Here is a 27,277-nt window from a genome sequence, read left to right on the forward strand (position 1 = left end):
AAAATATGATATTTACAAACATAATTCTGTGAAATCATCACAGCCAATTTGGAGCAATATCACAGAAGTTTAAAGTTTTGCTTTGTTACTGACATTAATATTTGTTATATCTTTTCTATTATACTTGCTCTGATTTTACTCATATACACTAGAGAGTGTACCTGAGCTGAAACTAGTAGAAAACCAACTTCTTAACAATGGAATATATTAAGATTTTTTGGCTAATTGCAGATAGGATGAAAAAAACTGTTGACATCATGGAATATTGTTGTACCTATGAAGACATGCCAAGCTGCATGAATCTTTTCTATGACATGAGGGAATTTATGTGTAGACCATTCCTTTCAATAGCTCACGGTGTATGTTTTAGAGTATTAATTACCTAGTCAGATTTTATTAGAGCCCATTGAGTTTTGCATAATTAAAATTGTAGCAATGGCAAAAATTGTATGTGATGTGAAACACTGACTCTTTGCTTTTGCCAAATGTATTTCTCTGGATTTTTAAAGAGAGAGAGTAAAAGTGGGAGAAACTTGAAAGTCAAGTCTGACTCAAAGTAATTAAATTTGAGGTAGATGTAAAAAATATAAAAGTTAAGAATGATAGATTTTTCTGTTGTGTTGTTCTTGTATAGCAAAAAGATAATACTCTGTGTACAGTTTCTAGAGTTGTTATTTTAAAATGTAAAGCCGAAGGAGTTTTTATATTAACTGTAGACTGGTTACAGATAACTGAAAAAAGTTTATTCATTTTATATTGCAATATTGCGGTGGCTGTCATGGGACAAATAAAGTAAAAATACATTATCACCTTTCACACAGAATCAGTCTGTCTAGTAGAGGTCTTTTTCTGTCTGAAGTCAGTGGAAAAAACTTCCCCTGTCCTAAGAGCAAGTGAGCAAGTAAAAGTAAAGCTGCCATCAGTACAAATGAAGCCTGTGTAATGACATAGTGCTTTACATTAAGTGATAAGTTACAGCATAAAATCCACAATCCAAGACACTATACTTGCAATGAGTCCAGTGAGGGGCCGCAAATATGATGAACAGTCTGGAGCATGTGTTGTTGGAGGAGAGTCTGAGAGAATTTGCCCTGTATTGCGAAGAAGAGCAAGGGAATCTTATCAGTGTATATAAATAGCTGCTGAGGAGGAATAAAAAACATGGAACCAGACTCTTTCCAGTGGTGTCCAGTGATAGGTCAAATGGTATAACATACAGGAAATTCTGTTATCATCTTGTGAGAGCCATCAAACACTGGAACAAGTTGTTCAGAGAGACTGTGAAGTCTTCATCCTTGAAGATTCTCATAACATGGCTGGACAAAGCCCTGAGCAGCCTGAGCTAGTTCACTTCACTTTGAATAGGACAGGACAATCTCCAGAAGTCCCTTTCAACTCAACTTTGCAGTGATTCTGTATGATTTCATATATCATTATCTATATAACTTAAAATGAGTCACAGAAGAAGCGCTGTCAAAGTGGAGGAAAGGAAACTCTGAAAAGCTTCAGGCTGTAGACTTTGCTGCTATTACATTTAACATCTGATTTCCTAAACGACAAATCCTGCCTTCAGTTCTCACGGTGAGAGAGAAAATTAGGATGAAGAAAACCAGGAAAGAAATTTTACTTGCCTGTTATCTGAAAACTAATGACAAATGCTAAGCTTCAATATAGTATCAAAAACTGAAGTTGTAGATTGAAAAGGAAGAATAATAGGAAGGAATGATTGAAGGAAAGTAGTAAGAATTAGGTTTTTTGATTCTGTTGATCTGGAATTTGGGGATCAGTTCACAGAAGAGTACACAAATGTAGACAAACCAAGTTAGCAGTAACTGCTGACAGATCCTAATATGTTAAAGGTTGTAATCTTTTGAAAGAAGTTGGTTGGCCTTCCTGTTGGCCCTCCTATCAACTTTAACCTCCAACCTTCCCCAGCATGTATCACTACAAATAAAACTGCTGAGGTTTGACAAGAGGATATAAAGTCAGTAGGCCATCGCACAGAGATCTCTACATGATTTTCTTTAACCTTAAGCTTAAATGAACACTGCTTTAAGTCAGGGCTTTTAGTAAGAAGTCATAAACACTCACCCATATCACTTCAGTTTTAATAATTACTGTTTTAACAGAGAAGAGAAGAAATATACATAGTAAATTATGTTTGACAAGTGGAATTTGGTGGTTTTGTTACTGGTTGTCTTTGACTGTTATATGAATTGCTGTTCTCAATTTTAACGTATACTTTTTCATTCAAGCTGCATATGATACTGATATAAACATGGCATTTGTGTACAGTGTTATAAATGAATTTTTAGTTCTTGATTAAGGAAAACCAGATGACAAAAATAACTTCTGTATTTGTATTTACTAACATCGGAATAATCGAATCTGTAGTCACCTGTGATGATTTTAAGTTTTCCTTTCTCTATAAGTTTTTATGTGACCTTACGTAATACCTTCTAACAAACGATGTAAGCCATACTTACTAAAAGTTTTTTTATTTATTATTCACTCCTAAAAGATGCCTGCATATTGTTCTTTTTGCCATGAAGTGACCACCCATGGGATTAACTCTTGCAAGGTCTGTATTCTTACAAACAAATTACTAACATTGGCTATATCAACTTCAAACTGTAATGGTATCCTAAAATTATACTTATTTCTAGTTTAAAAGCATACCAGTTTAAAATCAGGATTCCTTTTCTGCAGTCTGAAAAATGCTGTGTTATTGTAAGAATTCTTTTTATGATTTTTGTTTCTCTTACATTGTCATCTTTCACACTCATCTCTATTTTTCTAATGCAGTTACTTTTGGGGCTGTGTAAGCAATCCTTTCTTTCTCTAGTCCTTACTTTCTTGGCTTACATTCCAGTCTTTGTATGAGCCCTTCATCTCCTGAAAAAGTGTACTATTTGTTCCTTACACATCCTCTTTCAAATATTAGAAAGGTACCAACCTTCAACTGATGAGATACATATATCTTCCACTGTTAGTGATGCTTTCTATGCATTTTCAGGTTTTCTTCAAAATTGCAACTGCCAGAGACTAGGGATCATCTTTCTTTTTTTTTTTTCCTAAATATTTTTCAGCACACTAGTCAGATCTCACTAAGCCACACATCTTTATTTTCTGCTTTTTTATCAGTTTCTCCCTAATGCTTAAAATGGTCTTAATTTAGCCTTAATTTATTAAAAATAAGCTTACTGCAGCAGGCTTTACAGTTGTAGGTACAGTATGTTACTGTCTGTAATCTCAGCCTCTTTTTCATCTTTGCTTGGACTGTGTCTAAGAGGTCCATAGAAAGTAGTTAAGGGTAAAGAGCCTTTTGTGTGTCAGTTTATGTACGTTACATGTCCTGGAAAATTGGTGATCATTTGCAAGTTGTATGAGATAAATGCTGATCTATGCACCTGTCTTGGAGGAAGCAGATGACTCTCGGATTTCTGATTTTACCTATGCCTATGTCCTGGGAAGCAGTGGATGTTGCTGCTTGTCAGACAAGAATTGTTTGTAAATTTTGAATGTTAAGATATTCCTGGAAGTTTCAGGGCTGACTGAAGGCAGATGAGGGGAAATTAGTTATTTCTTTTTCCCACCAGGACCGTAGACTGCATAATTTAATATTATATCAGTGATTTAGCTGAAAATATGTTGTGAGACAATTTAGTCAGACCACGCCTTTCAACCACTAAGAATCTCTTTTGAATGTAGAGAATACTAATCTTTGGGTGAAATTACTTCTGATTTCCTCTGTGAGAACAATCAGCACAGTATATGTCACTTTAACATTTATCCTGCCACCATCTTCTAAGAGTGAGTACAATGCCATACATGCCTTCTACCTGAGAAAACATGTGAGATGAATTGGCAAATTAATTCAAACACTAGTATGTTAAAGTGAAAATTGTTGACTTCTTTCTTTCCTCTTTGAGACCACCTCTATTACTTTCAGAAGAATATAATGTAGTGCACCAGCAAAACCCAGAATATAAGGAACTTTGTGGTAATGAAGCTGATGCTAGCAAAGACTTCCTATACTTTTAATGTAAATAGTAATGGCTACATCATTACTTATCAAAGCACCTAAGAAAATGGCTTGTGCTTCTAAGAGTTACAGGCTAGTCACAAGAGACATGGGCATGAGCACCCGTCATGGTACTAGGAAAGGATTACCAGCTGTAATAAGCTGTTATTCAGTGGAAACTGCTGTTTGGACTCTTTCAGTGTAAGAATGTATCGATGGTGGTAACATTACTATAATCTCAAAATATTCTGTTATGCCTTCGGTATCATTCTCAAGTAGCAGTTTTTGTACGTAGAAATAGCAGAACTAAAATATGAGTATAAAGCTATTAATTGAGGGGTGATTAAGATAGTGTGTGATATCCATAGGAGATGTTCAGAAAGCTTTGTAATGGGTACAATAGCAATGATTAGAAGAAGGAATGCTGATCCCTTCATGCATGAAATAGTTTATCCTGCTATGGAGCCCAGGAAACTAATAAAGCTTCTGTGGAACAAAGACATAGAGGCTTACTTTGTCCAGATTAAGACATTTTCTAGAGATGCTTTTCTTTTTTCCTTTTTGTTTTGCATGAATCAGGGCATAAGGAAATGAACAGTTACATCAGAAAAGCCAAATAGTAAATAGAAATATTTTAAGGTTACTCTCATCAAAACAGATCAGTCATTATTCGTGCCTTTAAAAGTGCACATTTTAACTGTTTGAAATTATGAAAATAGTTAAATCAACATTTTTCATATCTTTAAAATGTATTTTCATTACTCAAAATACTTGTGAGTCGGGAAATTTGAACATAAATTAACCTGATATTGATTACAAGTATGGAAATAGATCAGCAAAACATAGGGTAACCGTTGCACATATTCCTTTATTACATTATAAATACTATATGCTCATGAGAATTGTAAAGATTCGTGCTTTTCAAAATGTTTATACTATTTCTATCTAGTCTTTTATGGAAATACTTCTCTATATTTCTCTATCAAGAAGTTTTTAAGAAAAGAAAATACTACGAATATACCTTGAGATAATAATTCATAGGCGGTTTTTGCATTTCTTAAATGAGTTTTATATATTTTTCTCTTTCAAACCTTACTTTCCAGAAATTCTCTTTATAAACCTCATTATATTTTGTTTATATCACACTGGGAAGTCGAATGTACTGTGTAATTGAAAATGTTATCATTCTGGGTGGCTGTTGTTTTCCATTGGCTGTAAATACCAAGTTGAATGTTCAGCTGTTACCCATGTATGGCAATGAATAGGTGTGCTTTTTAACATATAACTTAATACTAGTATTATTTTGCCTTGAAGTATTTTATGCAAGTAATTATCACATATTAGCATTTACTTACTAATAACCATTGAAATTTTCATAGTCTTCTGAGCTGGAAAACATAAAGCCTATTCTAGCCTATGGGCCAAGGAAGCAGAAACAGCAGGGGAAGGGAAAAGTGTTCATACTTTAATAGGCCAGTATTTTTGCTATTTCTTTTTCATGGTTTTTTGTTTTTTGTTTTTTTTTCTCCTATAGTTAATGGAAGAAAGAGTAATTTAGCTGAGTTTTTTAAGCTCTTTCTGGGGTAAAGAAACTCCACCTTTATATATTATCATTAATCCTAGGTAATACAGTTTCTTAAAGAGTAAGACTTCAGAGAGAAAAAAAGAAATAATTGTGAAGACAAGTCTCTGTGAACTGATTTTAAAAAATAATCCTTTTCATACTCTTTTATAATTATTTTTGAAAATGTAGAACTTTTAAGTTGCTTTAATGTGGTACGTAATTATGCTATGACTGTTATTCTCCTAAATTTCAAGAAAAACAATTTGAATGTAGTTTTATACTTATTTATAAGTTATGAAAAAGACTGTTTGCTCTTATTTATGTGATGTAAATACTTGTATGACATAAAATGCTTGTCCACGTAATCACAAATTGCCTTAAATTAAAAAGATTTTGAAAAGATATCTGAAGGGTTATATTTTGTTGGTTTGGTTTGGGTTTTGTTTTTGTATGTGTGAGTGTGTGTGTGTGTGTGTTTTTAATGCAGAATAATTAATCCAGTATGGAAGAATTTAGAAAATTCAAATTTAGAATTTCTAGTTCAGTTCTTTTATATCATTGTTTTGCAATGTTATGATATAATCATTTCTATGATGTGAATATACTTTTAAATATATGTTTTTCCTCAAAGGAATATTAATTAAGAATAAAATCTCAACTTTGCTTTTATATGTCATGATGGATGTTCCATTAGTTTATAAACTGGCTTAAAAGTGAACCAGTTCTGTTACATGTCAACTTAGTTCAAATGTATTACATGTATTGAAACTTCATCTAAGTTCTAATAAAATGTGCTAGGAATTGCTGTAGAACAGAACAAGTTACCTTATTTTACAGTTTAATGTTCAAGTATAATACAAAAGTCAACAAGTGTTTACAGTGTAGCACAAATAGGAAATAAGATAATATTGGTCAGCATAATATTCACTGATCTGAGTACATCAGCAGCCTCCTACATTTTTCATGTGTTTCAATAGATGAGAGACTCAGAGGAAAATAACTGCTTTTGGGAATGCCTCTTGAGAATTATTTCTAACTTTAAAAGACATCTGGAGAAAAGGGATAACAACGGTGTGCCAATTCAGTGTGTGATTTGACCATTTGGCACTGAATGGATGAAGATGATAGAACTGTTGAAGGCATGTAGGTCTTAACAGGCACAAAGAAAGAAGCTACAAACTTTAAGAGTCGTGATTATTATTAATTATCATCATCATCATCATCATTTAGATAGAGAAGAGCAAACTGTGCTGATTAAGTTCATAGAGAGATATTTTGTTTCAATACATTAGCACTTCTATGAGAGTCTCAACTTTACAGATGGAAATCACATATATAATCACAGTCCCCTCAAAATCAAGGTAATTTACACCTGTGAACTGTATTTACTGTATTCTAGATATTTTATGTGAATTAACACTGGCACAAGAGAAAAATTCTGAGCTTTTTTTCAGCAGTTACCTATCCATGATTAGAGATAATGCTTTCCAAAGTCCAAGTTTAAGTCTTTTTGTTGTTGTTTTCTTAAAACCTTGAGAACAACACCACTAATGGAATTTCATTAGAATATGGAAGGAACAAGGAATATAGTTTTCATGTGAAGAACATGTTTTTCTCCACTTTCAAAATAAAATATCAACAGAAAAAAGACATGCATAACTTTTACTTGCTCTGCAGGTTGCAGGGGTGGTCAGGGGTAAAGGAATAGGTAGTATGGAAATGATAATTTTTGTATCATCCTCTAGATGAATGTCGTTGCTTTGCTAGAGACAATGAGTAGTAAGCCACTAACTACATTGTACTCTGATTTCAATTTCTCGTGTCAGTGGATTGTAATTTGATCTTCTCTGCTTTGTGGCATCATGTTTGCTAGTTGTGCCTTTAGAAGTATGAAATATTACTTAAATATCATTAGAATTACAAGTTCACAAGAAATCTTTTAACATACAGAACAAGCATCATAGGTCATAGTGTATGGGATTGGCTGTTGTTCATAGTCAGAACTTTGTTACTAATTAAATCTTTTGTTGCATCCACAAATTCCAGACTTTTTAAAAAATGTGTCTCTGGAACTATTCCAATGTAGATACACTGTTGTAATCCAACTGACAAGATATGATTTCATCAATCCAAATCTTGGTGACATCAAAACTATGTTTTAACTGTGTCTTTGAATCCTGCTGATAAGAAGGGACAGTATCCCTATTGTCATTGTCTTTATTATATTGTCTAGTAGATGCAGCTCTTGAGAGTGCATGTTTTAATATGTCCAGAGATTTTTAAAGTGTAGATGAGATGGATGTTTAATTATGAAGATGGTGAGCAAACAGAATAGATTATAGAACAGGAAATTTTAAAAAATTGTAAGCTCTGTTTCTGGCTCTTCCAGGGTGCAACTGGTGCAGGTTAGCAGTGGAGGAGGGAGTTGCTTCTTAAGACATGTGAATACTCCATATGCAGTTTATAACCTCAGTGGCTGAACTGATTTTCTGCTTTAAAAATTGAAGTTACAGGAGATATAACTTCAAAGTGAATCAGAGCTATGTTTATCCCTCTTATATGTCAGAGTTTAAGTGCAATGTTTTATGTATACAGTCATCATGACAGTTAAAAAGGCTATAAAGAAAAGCAATTATATAATTGCTTTAAAGAATTAAGTAGCACGGATAAAGGCTTTTAGAATCTACAGAGCAGTTTCAATAATTATATCACCTGAAGTCAAGCTGCAAAATTATGTCCTAATTATTTGCAATGAGTAATTATCTATAAAGTTATAAGCTTTGAAAGATTTTATGGGAGAGTGGGGGAATTCTTTGATTATTTTTTTTCTTGCATACACACTCAAACAACACCCCATCATTTTCTATTTTAGCAGTTTCCACAACTTAAACATTAAATTCTTATTGTTGCTTTCTGTTATATTAGTAGTGTGTGTTTTGCAATTCTAATCTTCACGTTTTTCTTTCTTTATCACCGAAGTAGGCCTTTTGAAGCCAGGGAATTTTTCGTAGCAATATTGACAGTGTTCGCATTTGCATGATGACAGCCAAGGAATGGAGCAGTAATTTTTGAAATTGCAGAAGTATTTAGAACACTGATAAAAGCTGAAATATATTTTTGATGGATTGAAGTTAAGCATACATGATTTTTCCTGCTGTCAAAAGGCTCTGAATTTAGTGAATATTTGCCTGCTGTGAGAATGCAAGATTAACATCACAACCATCACCCGGGCACCCAAACCCTGCAATTTAATAGCTTTTTAGGTTCTTTCCTTTTTCTAAACAGCAATTAATCTCATTTTAGTACAATTTTCTCGTTTCTGAAGTCGCTCATTGAATCGCTGTTTTGTTCATATTTGGCTTCAGCTCCTCTGCATAGTCATTAAAGTCCCAATTAATGTCACCTTTAGCTGAAGAGTACTCATTTTTATTGAGAAAATGACAGTTGCTGCCATGAGTAGTGCAGTGTAATATACATTAATTGCCCTGTAACACTGGTAATTACGAGTTTTTCAAGCCTCTCAGTAAACTGTCATGCCTAGACAAGACTGTGCTAAAATAGATTACTCATTAGGGAGACCTGTCCTGTTTTCTGGTGGGTTCTTAGTGTTGGTTTAAAAAAAAATCTTGAGTTTGAACAAATAGTTGCCAAAAGCAATTTCCTGCAACAACATGTCTGTGTTCAGTTTTCCAGCCATCACTTAAGCCTGCGGTCAGCAAACAGACAGGGTGCTGTGGACTCTAGAGATGTCAAGATTTCAGTGTTTATTTACATGGATCACAAAGATAAGCTTAGCAATTCATGCTTCAGTGTTTAATATGGATGTTATTAAAGCCACCTCTTTCAGTGTTGTGTTTATAACAAGTCTACCTGATGTTTTAGAACAGCAGTCAATACTATCAATATTCCGTGCCCAGAAAGACTTCAACATAGTGCTACCATCTATCCAGTGAGTTTAAATTACTAAATCCATTATCAGATAATTCTTACATAGGAACAACAGGGACTGTGCTATTTTAGGAGTTGTATAGTGTGGCAAGGTCTATCTAAAAAAAATAAAAATTAGAAGCCATCGGTAGGAAGACTGGTTAATATTATGACCCCCTCTGAAAATCAGACTTTTAATATGCATACTGTTAGAAAACCCACCTGCTGGTGGATGGACTTGGGGTACGGTGTGAGGCAAGTGTTTTTAATTTCAGAAGGAATGTATTTCATTGCTTTCTCTTCTCACTCTCTTGTGTTTTCTGTTTATTTTTAAGGACAAAATAGTCTTCTTTACAGCTCGTTGCAGCACTGAACTGACAAAAGAAAACCTTTGTTTTATCTCTGTTATAACACCCGCTTTAGGCAATCTGCTCTTCCGTGCTCTCTCTAAATGAATTTTGTCACAGCCTTTCATATTCTCTTGCGGTGATGAGCTAATGAAAGTAGATAGTACAATTTGTGCTGACCAGGTAGCAACTGCCAGCTTGCAGCTGAGGATAGTTTAAAGAAATAAATAAAATATAGCATTATATCACTGATTTATCCATTACATGACATTAATAGTGAGAAACCTTGGTGTGTTTATCTGTTTGTATTGGTGTGCATTTATCGAATTGTTTATGACAAGACTAATTGGGGTAATTGTAGACACTGAAATTACCTGTCAGCTATATGTAACCACACTCCCTTTCTTTCTGACAAATGATGACAACTGAGGGACCCCGTAGCATTACTCATGATGGCTTTTCGAGTGGTAATAAGGACAATAGGGGCCCTGGCTAATTTGACATGGACAGCCTTCACAACAAGAAGCCAGCTAAATGACTTGTCAGTAGGGGAAAGAAGTCAGAAAAGTAATGGAGTCCCCCATGGCGCTCTGACAGGGAGATGAGGCAATTTCAACGGAAAGTGAAAAGGCTTCAGTTTGTCAAGTATTTAGAACAATCAGAGAACAGCTAGAGGCTGGAACCTGACAATAAATTTGTGAACCATGGTAGCAGTTTCATATAGGTCAGTTATTTCATAATGGCTGTGAAGCTTTCAGAGGTTTCTGCCTTCGTAGCATACTTCACATCAGCCAACTGGTGCTTTGTCACCTTAAATTTGTGCTTCACTTTACACAGTAGGAATAATAGTTAAGGTTACAGAGGAGCAGCAGTGTAAGACAGCATGATGTGCAGACACCAATCTGTTGAAAAATAAACAAAAATTTAGATAGTAATGGTGTGATTGCATCCATTACAAGCTAGCAGTGTTAACAGGTTCTTTATGATTTTGGCCTGCACCCTTTATATGGATAAGTAAAGTACTGTATTTCTCCTGGACAAAACTACTAAAACATAACTATCCTTTCACACCCTACATAGTTAAAATTTCCTCAACTTCATATCCTCCTGCTTGCTTTTGAAATATATTCCAGTCCTACACTTATGACACCTATTGAGAAACTCTAACAGTTGACACAAAAGGAAAATCTGTGATGTTTCTGAGTGCTCAGCTGAAGATGATGTTCTTCAGATGAACCTTCCAGAATTAAATACCAGCTCTGTATCCCACTGATACTTCTTTTTATCTGTGGCTTCAAGAGTCTGCTAATTTTGTTTTGTTTTGTTTTAAATCTGGTTCTTTCCTGTTTATTTGCAGTGAGATAAAAAGTAATGTATGATTAAAGCATCAGTTCAGTACTGCACTCTGCCTTCTGAATTCCTGACACAGAGTCCTGAATTCCTTAAAAGTGTTTTTGGATTGAGAACAGATTTAGTTAGAAGTATCAGCTTGTCCTTTTCGGCAGTGATTTTTTTTTGTTAGAAAGTAAGATTGAATATTTTCACTTTAATGTATTACTATTAGTCTGATTCCTTCATTTTATCAAATGTCCTGTTTCTTGGACATTTTAAAGCTAATGCAGCAGCTGATTGTTTGAGAACCATGTGGATTCTAGTATTTTTGATAAGCACTTAAAGATGTCTCATTGCATGACCAACACATTTTTTGTTGTGGTCTTATTAAATTTAGCTAGATAAACATTTTCTCTCCCCTTCTCAGTCATTCAGATGTATAGAACAGCCTTCTCTCTTACATGCAGGTCTTAGAAAAGAAGTTTTCTCATGTCATATTTAAAAAGTAATACTTTTGTTGATATGAATCCTGCTCCCCCACACCTCTCCCATCAATCACCCTTTCCTCATTTTTCTCCAGATTTCTGCTCTTACTCTGTGAGTCACATCAGTCAGATTTGAAGGAAGCTTAATTTAGGCCAGCCAAGACGTGGGTCCTTGATTCCCAATACTGGAACAATTCAATGGAGTGTTTTTGTCAAGGAAATACATTGGTAAATTGAAGGAGCTTGTCTTTCTGCAAGATGAGCGATTGAGTGAGGTGTTATAATTGTAGTGTTCCTTCTCTGCAAAAACAAGCAAACAAAAAACACTTGAAGTGATCATTTAAACACAGTGTATCTACACCTCATCTCCTTTATTCTTTGCGCATCCTGCAAATGTTCATTTAAGTTTGCCAAATGCTCTACTAGTTGTTTTTTTTCAGTGTGTTTCTCCAGCAGAATTAAAGGTTTTATCAACATATGGTGAAGTGGCACCAAGGTCTCTTGTGCTTGAATAATGTAAAATCTTCCTCTTCTTTGCCTGAAAGAGGTCTTTTGAGATATTCACGTTCAAATCTCTTCAAAGCATTACAAGATTAGGGTTATGATCAAGAATTTCTAGTACATGTTATCTTGGCTGTACTCTTCCTTCATTACTGGTGGAATCATGAGGGTGTGAATGGGGCAGAATCTGCTCCTTCAGGCTCTTTGGTGCAACTTTCACAGTGGATTGCTTCACCATAATTTGTAGATGTAATAGTTTCACTGCTAGTAACTGGCTTTAATACTTCCACTGACCTTATTAGCTCATCTTATCTCAGATTTCCAAGGGGTCTTAGAGCAAGGGTTTGTTTTTTATCACCTCCTTTTCCTCCATCCCTACCTCCATATACCATAATGTGCTTCAGTGCTTAAATATTATTATCCAGACCTTGTTCAAAACAAGAAGCTGATATAGTCAATTTTCACTCCGTGCTGTGTGCGCTCTGGCTATATGATTCCTGCTGAAGTCAACAGTGGCATCCAAGTGGTTGAAATTCTAACTATGTTTATTCCTTCCTTTCTATAAATTTAAATTAAACGAAATTTTGATTAATTGCTATATACAAAATTACTCATAAAGAGCAAATATAACTATGATAGACATGTAATAAACTTGTAGCAAAATATGGACAAATTCAGACCTGGCAGCAGAAAGACAGATATAGCTCACAGTCATTCTAATGCACGCCATCTAATGCTAGATGTTATCCTAAAGCTTTCTAATTTGTATTTTTCCAGTGGTTAAAACATAATTTGTTATACACAAAAATACACCTTTCCCATTTTGTGAGCATTTCCATTTTGTTTGAGAATCAATAGCTTACTAAAGAATTGACACCATAAAGGAAGATGAAGAAATCAAAATAAACTGTTTAGTGTTTAGAAAAATGGATTTCTGTGAAATAAATGTTGTTACAGTATTTTATTTTTTAAGTATCTTTAAACAGGTAGTAAGTATTTCAATGGCATTAAGTTTGAGAAGTTGCTTCACAATGTAGAAGAGAGAACTCAGTCTTCTAGTGATGCTGGTTAGAAATAAACCCTCATAACAACTCTTACATCTTTCTTTCATTAAGTGATTTAGTTATTAAGTTTGATTTAGGAGGTATTTGTGGTCTTTTTATCACTTAGTACAGGTTGTCAAGAAGATTATTTCTTTCATTTATTTATTTATTTATTCCAAAGCAAATGCCTATTTTATTTATTGAAGAAGATATCAGAGCTTTGACAGAAGTTGTGCCTCCTGGCGAGAAGTCTCTGTTTTGAGAGGACTGAGGACAGTGTAGTTCTGCTTGAGGAAATGGAATGATATTTCCTTCTGCAGTGGATTAATTACACTATTTATTTATTTATTTATTTAAAAAGACAAAAATAAAAACAAACTTAAAAAAAAGCCTTTATAATTGTATCTATACTAAATTTAATAATTTTTTCATAACAACTTAAATTCGATAATTTTATTCACCAATTAAATTGGATCACATTTGTAAAAAAGAAAAGGCTGAGTAAACTTTGAAAAGTATTAAATAGATACATCAAAAAGTTTTGGATCTGTGACTATTTTCCATTACTAGACCTTTGAATACTTGCCAAGTTTCTGTATTGCTGTGTAATCATATCTTATTCATAAATATTGTCATGATATAATGTTGCATAGGTCTACTGTTAGTATATTCTAAAATCTGATGTGAAATCAGTGCAGAAAATGCTTAAAAGAAGCTTCACTTCTTTTACTTTTTTTTTTAATTTAGAGTTTTGCAGGAATTAGTACAAATATGTTTTTTTTAATTCCTCTCACAGTCTGACAGAAGTATAACCAATATGGCCAGTAACCATCTTAGTGCCTGCACATAGTATCCCTAGAATACACGTGCAGAACAGAATAATTTATACCAAAACTGCAAGTAGGTCTTTGTATATCAATTATATTTCTATTTCAGCAGGTACTGCCATGAACTTAGAGAATGTGTTTGTTATAATTCTGCATTTGTTTAAATATTGAGCTTTCTTCAAATATAAAATCCTTTTCATCTAGACTATGTCCATCAGTTAGAATGAAATTACAGTCAATAATAAAAGATCATAGTTATGATGGCTATTAAACCAGATGTCTTTTTTTTAAGTTCAGATCCAATGAGAAAATGTTTCTGCAGAAATAAAATACCAAATTCTTAAATGCAGAGCTTCCTTATGTGAAGAAATACGTTTAAGACCTTTTATACAGTGAAATGCCAACTGTTCATTCTTAATTCCTGCAGCATGTGTACTTTTTTATGGAGAAACAGTCATTGCCTGTGTCATTAGCAGTTATAAATAAGTGATGATAAATTTGGAACACCTTGTAGGTTGAAATATAAGTAGCTTTACACAGAGAAGGAGCAAGTATATTTAGATATGATAACGTTATGTATATAATACTTTTTGTGTTTTCACTAACAATTTTAATTGCAAAATTAATTCAAATTACATGAACTGCACTTGCCCATTTTGTAGTCTTATTATTCTTTCAACAATATATTACAGTAACTGTAATAATTTTCATTTGCTTTCCCAATATATTCTTTCCTTTCTCTGAAAGTGAGATATGTCTACCATGAAGTTAATGGACAGTGACACTGTAAAATCAGGAGAAGCATCTTCCAAATGCTTGAAAAGAAAAAAAAAAGAAACAACAGAAGTCAGTGTTTCTGTTTGGATATGCAATGGGTGATGGAGATCAAGTTAGCATGTTTCATGCTTGAATGCCTGTTCAGTGGAAGGAGATGTTTTAACTTTCCTATTTCCTCTTTTAATTTCTTTAACCTAGCATTGTTGTCTTTGGCAATTTTTTCCTGTTCAAATGTCTGTTTAAGTCTAAAAACTGGAGATGCAAGCCTTTAAGTATTGATATGCCAAAATCACCACTTAGCAAATTATTTCGTGGCTAATAGAGATGGAGAAAATGTATGTATGTAGAAGCATTTACTGTTATTATTAAGTATAAAAAAAGTATTTTTTTCATATAATCCCCCTTACTACATAAATCTGCTTCTGTACAAAAGTCGTCACTGTTTTACTATCAAGTATAAAATCTCAGCACAGACCTGAGTTGTTAGTTGTATATAGTAACATGATCCCTATGTCTGTGGGTTTTACTGAACAGCTGTCCATCCATAATAACAAAGACAGATCTAGTTTAGTTTATGGAGAGTCAAAATTCATGTGTAATGTCTAGAGTCATATGCAAGAGTCATGTTTATCAGTAAAAGATGGCGTGAAATGAATGAATCTGGTTAAATGGTGGCACATGCAAAAGGTCCATTCCCATTCCTGCATGTAGGGATAAACTGTCATTCCAGCAGCTGGCAAAGCTTCCTATTCTAATTGGAAATAATATATGACATACTGGAAATAATCAATTGCATAAGAAATATTATCGATGAGCAAAATGCCATTGTCTGGTTTTATTCATTTTATTGTATTTAGATTGTATTTTAACTACCTTCCAATTAGTTTTAACTTAGATCAATTGGAAGCAGTAAAACTTACTTATCTAATAAGTGGCACATGTCATAAAGAAACATACAACCTCCTTATTTGCCCTAAGTCAGTCATCCATGAAATAATTAACTGATTTTTTGTTTTCCCCTCTTTTTGCAAGAAAAACAATACAATTGGATTTATCCTTTTCCCCCTCCCCAAACAAAACACAGAAACAATTTATTTTTTTTTCCTAGCTGCATTCTTAGCTCTTAAAATATCCTAAGGCACTCAATCATGTTGCATTTTAATTTCCAAGCCATGTGTTATATTAGTGAAGAGCACATGTTACTGATTTGAGCTGAAAGTTCTCAGTCTGTTTAGCAGAACACCAGGCTGGCACGAACAAGGTCCATACTAGGTCAGAGGCCCAGGGTTGACATCTTTCTTAAATCTTACATTTGTAAAAACTAGAAGCACAGGTCAGGGCAGCCATCTGATGGCACTGCTTCTTAAAACCATTGATTAGTTTAGCTCAACATTTATCAGCTACACAGACACTTAACCTTTTAACTCGAGAGTTTTAATGTACCTTATTTTTTAATGAGGATGTTATTGTTCCAAGGTGTTGGCTCCATACCCTCATAGCTTTAACGCATGCATTTTCTACCTTTTAGTTGGCTAACTGGATAAAAAATGCAGTGCTTATAATAGTGGTTTGTTTGGAGGGCAGAGATTGAGTAATTTGTTGTAAAACAATTCAAATATTATTATATCAATTCTGAGATTTTACTTGCATCTATTCCATTAACCTAGATTTCAAGACAGGAGATGTAGTTTATAACTGTTTTGAACGTTAGCTGTTCTGTTGTTGTTGTTTTTTTAATAGAATATTATTAACTGAGAAATATTTATAATTTAAGTTTTCCTTAGAAAAGATACAAAAAAAACCTTACTACTTTGGTTTTATGTGATTATCTGTTACTCGTTTTGAATATAGGCTCTAATGACCCAAGGTTTGAAAACATATGTATGAGGAGCAGAGTTGCCCATGATTCAGGTTTTCTTTTTCTTGGAACAGGTGTCATAGAAATGATATACTTTGTCAGTTACAAGTATGGGCATTACTTCCAGGGAGTACTGTCACCAGAGAGCTAAAATAATACTGCAGATTAATTGCAAGAATTGCAGGTTTGCAAAAGAAAAGAATAGACAGAGAATGAAATACAAAGACCATGGCAAACCCAGGACTGTACAGTTTCTTCACGAGCAACACACAGGTCCCAGTGATATATCATGTGAGAGATAGGCAACAGGAATGTAGTCACAGCAGGTCTCAATCAAGTTCTTCTGAACCTTGAGGTGATGAAACAGATGAGAGGAGTGACAAGACGTGACCTAAGAACAGAGTATACACAGTCTAATACAAAGAAAAGTGAAATATCATTGCCTGACTGAAGAATAGGGCACACAGTGTCAATGAGAGGAAACGGGAGAATTAAGGCCCAAATCAAAATGGTTTTGCATACAGCTTTTTCTTGAGAGTGCTTTTATTTGGCAGCAGCAGTAACTAACTTTTATGCGCTCTGACTTAGCTTTGTTAACTCCTGGCAGCAAGTTACTTCACTCAAGCAGCTGAGGACACAGCACCTAATTACTGCCCTTTGACTCCACATTTGTTACCTTTTATTGTAAAGACCCATGTTAGATACACGTTTCCTTAGGACTCCGGCATCAAGAGCTCTGTCCTCATTACAAATCAGCACCAGTTCAAGAATAAAAGGCTCAGCTAAGTTGGTATGTGAGGTTTGATTAGCCACGTGTATGTGTGTGACCTGGTTAATACATGATCTGCTGAAACCGCACTGTCAGCAACAGAGGGTGCCTTCAGGGGGCTTGAATAATCTCTACTGCTCCTCCTACTTAAAAAGATGTATAGAAAGTACAGTACGGATGCTTACTGTCTTTTATAGCCTTCTAGATAGCTGGAATAGGAATTTCTATAAAGGCAGGGGGGCCAAATAAAATACAAGGTTGGTTTGGGAATATATTTCCTTTCTGATTACTGGCAACATTCTTATCTCCTTTCTTTGTTGATGTACTTTCTGTAAATAATGACTCAACTGTGTGAAAGTGAAGTGGAAAATGTACTGTATAGTTTCTAATTTAAAATCCCAGTTTGTTAACAAATCAGAAAATACCCATGTTTCCTGGAAAAAAAGAAAGGGGGTTTCCTCTTTATGTGCTTATGATGTCTTAAAACCAAAATTTGAGAAGCAGTATTTTCACCTAATTTCAGCCTGGGCACTGCAAGTCTGTACCCTAACTCCAGCCTTGGTGTTCTATGGCAGATTCCCATCCATCCCTGTGTAAGCACAAGTGTTTTTGTTATGGTACCTCTAGAAAAAAACAAGTATCATGGAGCTGAATTTTGACATCTGTGGTTGGAAGGGGTAGCTTGATATCAGTAACTGAACAGAATAAGACATAACTTAATACCAAATGTAAAAGTTTCATTAATCTGGAAGAGAAACAGCTACTAAATACTGATTTACTGTATACTATACTGAGATACTAAATGTTTCAGTCATTAAACATTTCCCGTTGGCAAGGCAAACTTGAAACAGAACTCAGTAGATATGTGCATGCTTGCTTATATTAACAAAGATAAGCAAGTACTTTATCTAAAAAGCTTCATCAGAATGCAGTGTACAAAAATTCCTTTTTGACAGAACACTTCTTTTGAACAACCGGAAGGTGTAATTTCCTAAGAAGAAGCTCAAATCCTCAAGCATTTCAGTTAGAGCAAGGTCTTCATAGAAGAAACATGGTTCACTAGAAATCCGCCCAAGATCACCAAATCATGATAATAACTACGAAGAGTTATCTAATTTCTATCCATGACTTACTAGTAAGGCAGACCAATAATCCTTAGATGTGATTAGCAACTTGTAAATGTGGTTGGTTTTGTTTTTACTCTGGAAGCTACTTTTTGTTTTGTTTTGTGTTTTGTTTTGTTTTTTGGATTTTTTTTTGCTTTTTTTGAATTTCTGGAAATGCAGTACAAAGAAGCATTCATTACCTACTGTTAAATCCGGAACTGACAATGCATGCATTGCAAATATAATTCATGATCAACTATTATTTAGTAATTCTATGTCATTTGTTTGTATCTCATCCTGTTTCTTGTATTGATGTCAAATTGTGATATGAAAGACAAATGGAGCTGCTGATCGATGACTAAAATACATGGTGATATAACAAAATGGCATAAGAACAGAGGATCCATTAAATACAAATCATAATGTATGCCAGAAATTAAAATATACTACTGTGAGATGCTTAAGTGTCAGGAGAGATTCCAGCACATCTTTTTACCTTCCATTCTTGTAAGGGAAACATGAATAGTTTGGAATGCCTAAAAGCCAGGCAAAAAAAAAAAAAAAAAAGAAAGAAAGAAAGAAAGAAAGAAAGAAAGAAAGAAAAAAAGGTTGCTCTGAAAGTAGAGAAAATCCTCCTATTTTATTATGTTGGTATGTTGGTCCATGATATCAGAGGTTCATGTTGGGAAGGTTCATTCTCCACTGTCATCCTACCAACAATATTTTGTTACTTTTTGTTGCCATGTGACAGTTGGCAGCAGAGGGGTCTGAAAAAATGGTGTCTGACTTGAAAGCATGAATGGAATGAAGGCCTGGAATTGAATTCTCCCATGCAGAAAAAATGGCACCCATTGGAATTCATTGATGTTTGCTGAGTGTTTGTGGAGACCAAACAGTGGATGTGAACACACTGAGGTGGTGGGTGGTGTTTCAGCAATGTGGAAGACAAGCCATGTTTCAGAGCTGCCGTGCAGAGCAGTCACACCGTGAAATGAAGAGCATCTTGATCAACTCAACGATGTGAATCACTGGATTATGACCAGGGGGCTGTGTACAGAGCTGAATATCAGCTTCAGTTAATTGGATACAATGGTGGAAAGATTGGAATGTCACGAAGTTTGTGCCTGGTGGGTGCCAAGAATTCTCATACAGGAACAGAAAGAATACCACGTGCAAGTCTTTCAGCACCTATTGAACCAATACAAGGCTGAAGGTGACAGTTTCCTAGGTTGCATCATTACTGATGACAAGATGTGGTGTTGCCACTATGAGCCAGAGTCCAAAATGGTAGTCCATGGAAGGGCACCCCGTGAATTTTCTGTGGAAGAAACAGTTCAGGATTCAGCCCACAGTGGGTAGAGCAATGTGCTTTGTCATTTGGGATAGGGAAGGTGTGATCCTTCTGGATGTCCTGGACCCAGAACAAGCCATCAGCTTCAACCGCTACATTATGATGATGTCAAAGTTTGAGCCTTCAGCTTCAAATGTCAGATCAGAGGACTACCGTTCTCTTGCAGTGTAATACCAGGCCCTGTACTGGTGTGAAGACCATGAAGCACATTACCAAACTTGACTGGACTGTCCTACCACACTCACTGTATGGTCCAGATTTGGCACCTTCTGACTTTGAACTGTTCAGACTGATGGACTGTGTAGGCAGCATTTTCCTAGCAATGACACTGGAGCTGGTAAAAAAGGAGCTGGGAAACTATGGTCACCTCCGCTGGTACAGATTTTTACAGACATAGTGTGTAGGTTCTTGTTTATTGCTAATGAAAATGTGTAGCTAATGGTGGTGATGATGCCAGAAAATAGTGTTTTGTAGCTGATAATCTGCTTTATCAAATTGTGTTATTGAACTCTACATCTGGTGTAGTTTCCATGAGAAATATTATGAGGCATTACTTTTGGTGTGACCTGTGTATCTAGATAAGTATAATTTATGTTCATTTAATTTTTTTCTACATTTTGAACTATTATAAAAATTTATTTGTGACCCTGCTGATCATCTTGCTTTTTTCCTATTGCTTCCCGTAATTGACTTCCTTTGTTTTAATGAGCAAAATGTTATTTACGAGATAACAGATATTCTTCATGTGTATTTAGAAGATCCCTATCATACAGTCCACTGCCTGCAACTCAGGATTGAATGATCAATATTTCTTTATATCTTAGTGAAGTAATCAAACCCATTTTGACCTCATATTTTGAAAGAAGAAAAAAAAAAAACATACATAAGCAGTTTCATGTAATCTATGGGTAAGTATGCATGTCCTTAACTTTAGACACTATTTTATTAAGATACTGCCTGGGGAATTCTGAATTACTGATTATCTTTAATACAGGGAGTGACTTATGATACATAAGCAAAAAGTGGTAAGTAAAGATTTTTATTCCAATCTCTGAATTTCCTTGTAGTTGTGGGTTTTTCAGAAGTATGTAAAAGCAAGGGGCTAGGGGACTGTGGTTTGTAGGAACTAATGCACGTGGCAGGGCTTTTACATTAGTGCTATTTCTTTCAATGCATTTCAATGCATTATAGTGAAATTGTATTTTAAAACTAGGCAATCTATTGATGCGTTTATTGAATGGAATAATTTATTATAGAAATATTTCAGTCTGTTGACATTTCATCAACAAATAACAGTAAACACAATACACATTTCCCATAAGATTATTCTTGAGAGCCAAATACCCAAGATTTGCTTATTCTAAAGGTAGCATTGTAATAACTGCTCTTCAAGTAAGATAAAAAAATGTTTTAAGGTGACCTTCCTAACATACAGTAAAAAGTCAGGAATATCACAAAATAAAGTTTACTTTCTATTTCTAATTAATATTAATAATTGGCATTCCATTTTACAATTCATAGGATGTTTTTAGTTCTAGTCATTAGTAAAGCTAAACTGACGATCTTACCTTTCTGGCAGTATTAGTTATTTAGTCTTAAGCTTATTCACCTGGAATGACAAATATGTAAACAGTTGAAGTTTTCTATTCCATTTAATTTTGCAGATTCATCTGGAAGTACTAGAATTTACAAATGATAAATAGATTTCAAAAGTACTTTAAGGTTAAAATTAAAATGTATTGTAAATTAAGAGCTTTGTATTTAAATACACCTGATAGTACAGTAAAATTGTTGAATTTGTTTTCTGGGAAAATTCTAAAAATATTTCACTTAGTTCTGTGTACAAATTAAGAAAAGGTGGCTGCTTACTTCTCATAACTTAATAGGATTTATATTTTTGGAAATGGGCAAACACTTAGGTTCTGTTGTTTTGCATCTGCTTCTTTATTGATAGCCTTCACTGAAAGTTTGTTACTAAGTGCTGAATGAGAACTGTAGTGTAGTTGTTTTTCTAACATGACGCATTGAGGATTTTTATTTTAAATATTCATAGAATAATAGAATGGCTTGAGTTAAAGGGACCTCAAGGGCCATCAAGTTCTAACCCCTCTGCTCCAGGCAGGGTTGCTGGCGTACTAGGTCATGTTCCACTGTGTTTGTATATTCACTATTTCTTCTCCTGTTTCTTGTATCTTTCATTTGTTGTTTAAATATCCCAAAAGCACATTATATAAAAGTATTCTCATTAGAAGCAGAACCTGGAAGTAGATGGAGGTGCCGCTTTCTTCAGAGTTTGAATACTGGAAGTTTTAGGGCTCATCCTTCCAGTAAACATTTCTGTTGCATATGAGACTAGACAGGAGAGACTAAGGATCTGAATGTGTGCTACTGGTTTTCTGAACAGTTGCCCTTTCTTTTTACTCATCCAGTTGGTAGGTGACTCTAAAGAAAATTATCACTGCGTGTGTCTCTGTAACTCAGTTTTAGACATGCTGAAGCATAAATTCACTAGCTATGCAAACACAAACTTAAGAACTGTAATAAAGTGTGTGCGTAAAATGGGTTTTTTTGCTGTCACATTTGATTCAGTTGCTATTACTTTGTTCAGTTTTACTGTTAAATTAATCTCTATTTGTAAGCAAAAGTATTCATCTTTATTCAGTTATTTTTACTGCAGGCAGGTTGATTGTGACAAGTCCTGAACCATACCCAATGATTGGGTAGGGTGCCTGTCATGCTTACCTCTGGCAAGAGGTTGTTTTGCAGGTAAAAATTCCCCACTGAGAACTTGATGCCTTCACATGCCAATAGCTGTGTTCTGTGAAATGCTCTCTAAATGAAAACTAGGGCAATGAACTACTGAAGTAGTTATTACAAAAATATCTTTTTGGTGGTTGCTTCTATTTCTTTCTACATGTCTTTGGCTGGTCACTGTGTTGTAGGCTTGAGGATTAGATAAGAGTAGCCTGGATAATACTGAGGCAGAAGAGCTTAAGTTTCTTAATGTGTTTGTGAAAGCAAAAAGAGAAATTATCGTAGTTGTACGATAATTGTTCAGTTGTTATAGTTGTTCAGTTCAAAAATTTTGCACATCTGTATGCATTCCAAGCCTCAAGAACCTCTGGAAGTTGAAGTTGTTACCTTTGATAAAGATCAGACAGTACATTATTATTTACGAAAACTAAGTTACTAAGCCATGTCTGTAGGCTGGGATTTCACAGCAACTAAACAATGGTTCAAGTTAACACTGCTTATTTGAGAAGACTCTTTTTAATCTTACCCTGTTTAAATCACCTAGCCTCCTGCACATGGAATACTTGGTATCGCGTTCTGTAAATACTCATGATCTTATACAGGAATTCATCTTTGTTACTTGGGTAGCAAAAACAGATTTGGTTCTGGGTTTTTGTTTGTTTGTTTGTTTGTTTGTTTGTTTGTTTTGTAATGGTGATATCTATTCTAATAGCTCAAGAGAAGAGTATTTTGTATGTTAGTTTCATGCACTCCCTTTAGATTTGTAAGATTTTGTCACTCTGTCTAGTCCCTAGCAGTCAAACTCTGTCTAACAACCCTTTTGTTACACTTACTGAGTTTGATTATTATTTTTTTTGAAAGCATTTGTAGCATTTTGGTACTCCTGCCCTATGTGGGAGATTGTCCTGCTCTGGGTGTGCTTGTAGTGATTTCAACTCTTTGCTGTTATGCTGCAAAGACAGAGTTCCTCTCATCTTTCCTATGGCTGTTCATTTCCCTGGTCATTGCAGTAGCCTTGATCTGTGTGTGGCACTTGCAATACATCTTTCTTGAATGCCCTGACTACAGATTTCAGGTGGACTCTGAGCAAGTCCTTAAGCAAAAATGTATTACTTGTAGAATTTTCCTGAAGAGCTTTTTCCCAGCTCTTCATAAGATTATTTTGTACTTTCCTTAGCTGCATCACTTTGCTTCTCTTTAGTGATCAAGTGTTACACAGATTGATTCCTTCTTCCTGTGGGGAATGCAAACAGAAATACTATTTCTTTATTGTGGTCTGAATGTCTCCGTATAGGTTCAAGAAGTACTGTAGCAATCTTCTTAGGATGTTACCGTTAAGTTGCAAACAATATATAAAAGTCAGAATAGTTATCTGCAGTAAAAATGTAGATAACTGAAACGCTGGCTGAAAGCGTTTGGTTTGATTTTTGGGTCTTTACTACTTAAAACAACAAACATTCTGTGATTGGTCACAGCTGCCAGACACATTGCTATCAGCAAGTCAAAGTTTTACTGTAACCACATCTGCTGTTTTTTGGTTTTTGTTTTTTTTTTTAATTTTGTTTATTATGTATTTACACAGTAGCAATCAAAATATAGCATCTGGTCTGAGTGTTGGGTTTTTTCTAAAAATTGAAATGCAGTTTGGCTTCCTCTAACATAAATATTATACAGTCTCCCAACTCCTGCGAGGTACATTGCAGATGTACAATTGTCCTTAAATGCCCGTGGAAGAAGTTTACAAATCTATCAGATTGTATCCATCCTTATTTACAGGCATGGGACAGGCTCTTGTGCAAAGTAAGCTGAAATAAAACCAATCTGTTTTCTTTACAGACAGTGATGATATGTTAATGCCAGACTTACTTCACAATACAGCGCAAGAAAGTGTAGTGGTTCCTCCATTATTTCATTCATTTCAGAAAGTCATCAAGTCACTTTAAGCATTTCTTTAAAAAAAAATCAGTACCACAAAGCTCTTTAAAGTCAGATTTCCATAAATTTGCACAGCACTAAATACTGGCAGTGTTAAGCAAATGAGAGCAAATAAGTACATTAAAGTGGAAACATTACTTAAGCAAATAGAAGCTGTTCTGTACTGTTCTATACCATTTCTGTCATTTTGTATGTGGCCTGACTTTTTAATTAAAGAATGGTTCTAAAGTGCCTGTAGGTAATCAAGAAATTACAAATGAATTTTGAATTCTTATTTTTGCTAGTGCTGCTGGAATTATAGCACTCTTAATCTTCTGAATTTACCGTTATTCTGCTGTTGCCATAGTGAAATCAGGTAGGACAGGCAAAGCTGTATTCTCTCTTCTCTTTGAACTTCACTAAAAATAATGCTTAATCTATTGGTATGGCTTCAGGAACAGCTTTTTAAAAATGTTAAATGGAGATTTAGCAGTTGTGGGAAAGGAAAGAGATTTGGGCCTCTAAACGGAGGTCCTATTTACACCTGGCAAATATACAGTATTGGAGTGAGAATGCCAGTTCTCTCTTCCCAGGAGGGAGGCTTCAGGAAAGAAGTGTATATGCCTATGTCCACTTATACATCTCAATGACAGATACTTCCTAGTGTGGGCTTTCAAGGGAGGAGGAATAAGTATGAAGTAGCTGTTTTGGTTTGTTTTTTATGATCATTCTTTTGTCTGGGTAGCTGAAATTTGTAACTATAATAGTACTATAATGCTACCAGTACCATACTATTTCAAGTGATAGTTGGTCAGTATGCTCATTTCTAACTTAATGGAAATAACTTGGTCAGTAAAGAAATTCCATGTAACACAGGCTTGCTGCTGAGAAGCTGTGAATCCCATAGTCAGTTCACCTGATTGTTCAGGAAGATGATGCCAGGCTTACTGAGTGCATTTGTATCTGCTTATAGTCCTGTGTACTGGTCTGTTGATCACAGGGCAAGTCAATTCAGTTGTTTGAAACTATGTATGGAAGTTATCTTGAGTGTAGGAATGTTACTTTATAAAGAATGTTGTGCCTTGAAGTTGCAGTAAGAGATTTTCATATCTCTGTTAAAAATAAGGGGTCGATATATAGGGATCCTAGAAGTGGTAAGAAAGCTGCAGTTGAAATTGCCCAAATGCTTGCTGATTGTCTAGTTCAACAAGATATTATAGTTCTCCCTTTTCATTTCTCTATGGACTACTTTTCTGGGGTTTTTAGGGAGAGGTGTTGCTTCATAGCCAACAGCAGTCTGGTAAAACCAGACAGGAAAACTCCCTGTCTTGCAAGAGCACTGTAAAAAGAGGGAGCAGACAGGAAAAATATCTTAAGTGTCTGTTATTGTATATTTTGGGCATCCATTACGTAGTTCAAGTTAAAGGTGTTATTTCTATTTTCAGCATGCGCAGTGATCAGTGCTCAGGTTGAACTAGATGGGAACCTTATGTCAGTGCCTCTTCTAATGCTGCATTATGGTTGTCTGTGACAAATGGGTGTGTGAGAGGGGCAGCTTTCTCAGAATGTTCTTGTAAGAAAATGGCAACAATGGAGTTTACATTCCATTTTTAACCTCTGTCCTGCATTGTGCTATGAATGCTTTGGCATCATAATCGCATGCATGGAGAGAACAACAGAAAACAAACACTTAAAAAGGTAACGAAGAAACCAGGAAATCCTCAACTTCTTTTGACTGGCAAGGGAGAGGGAGATACGTCTGCCCACAATAGATAAAATCTTATGTAATGCACTTACTCTAAGCTTTTAGGCAGTGTAAGAACCAAAATATATATATATATATTTAGCTGTGCCCTTGCAGAAGTTAGGCAAGTCTCAGAGTGACTGGTGATGCTGGTTGATGTTCAGCTGTTCCTGATGTTCCAAGCTGCTAATTTGCAATCTCAACTTACTTTGGAGGGAAAAGCTGTATTTCGTTATTTTATTTCTTGTTGTCTTCTATTAGATTTGCTTTCCTCTTTATGAGAGGACTAGCAGCTCCGTCATTCACGTTTGTTCTACTTATTTCATTTAAAGAGAATTCTAGCACAGTCTTTGATGCCCTTAAATGCCTGTCAAGCAATATGAAAAATAGTTATGGTGAAAAAATTCTGTACTAGAAGTTTTCAATGCTTAATGGATTTTTTGTGTGTGTATTTTCTTAAAATGATAAAAATACTGAATGTGATTGTTACCAGACACCTAAAACAGCAATAACTGGAAAAAATTATTGTATTGCACAATGTTAATATTGCAACGTTTCACATAAGTTTTATGTATATCTTGCCCACTGATGGCATTAAACTCTGTTTTCAGTACAACCATATTTACAGTATCTTCCAATTGACTAGTGTGGGTATGTATACTGTACTAACCTTTTGGGGGGGAAAGAAATATATAGTCACTCTCATTTTGTTTTGAACTTGTCTAAAAGGATTTTGCCATATTTAACACAATGACCTTATGGATATTAGGATTCATACCATCTTTGGGTACAGCTAACATGCAGATGTCATATAAAGAGGGACTTGGCACAAAATCAATCTAGTAATTGCATAGCAAAGATAAATAAAACACCGGAATACAGAGTCCAACTTGTTTTCCCCTATTTTCAACACAGTTTTGAAAGAAAATATTCATACTTAAGTGATTTTGTTAT

General features: G+C 34.8%; 1 protein-coding gene and 1 long non-coding RNA gene across 5 annotated transcripts in view; one reads left to right on the forward strand and one right to left on the reverse strand.

Annotated features, from left to right (window-relative positions):
* CDIN1 (CDAN1 interacting nuclease 1) overlaps positions 1-27,277 on the forward strand; it is a 107,678-nt gene that overhangs the window by 70,263 nt on the left and 10,138 nt on the right. The gene's annotated exons all lie outside the window — the stretch shown is intronic.
* On the reverse strand, positions 828-17,021 carry LOC136060101 (uncharacterized). Of its 2 annotated transcripts, none has more exons than XR_010623328.1 (3): positions 16,935-17,021; positions 11,789-11,979; positions 828-883 (listed from the first exon to the last, which is right to left on the reverse strand). It is a non-coding gene; the product is annotated as an uncharacterized LOC136060101 (long non-coding RNA). The 2 variants fall into 2 exon arrangements; XR_010623327.1 differs by lacking the exon at positions 828-883 and adding an exon at positions 8,816-10,764.

This window comes from Cyrtonyx montezumae, unplaced genomic scaffold (assembly GCF_038088225.1).
Source record: "Cyrtonyx montezumae isolate F1298 unplaced genomic scaffold, pur_monq_1.0 scaffold_10, whole genome shotgun sequence".
Classification (NCBI taxonomy): Eukaryota; Metazoa; Chordata; class Aves; order Galliformes; family Odontophoridae; genus Cyrtonyx; species Cyrtonyx montezumae.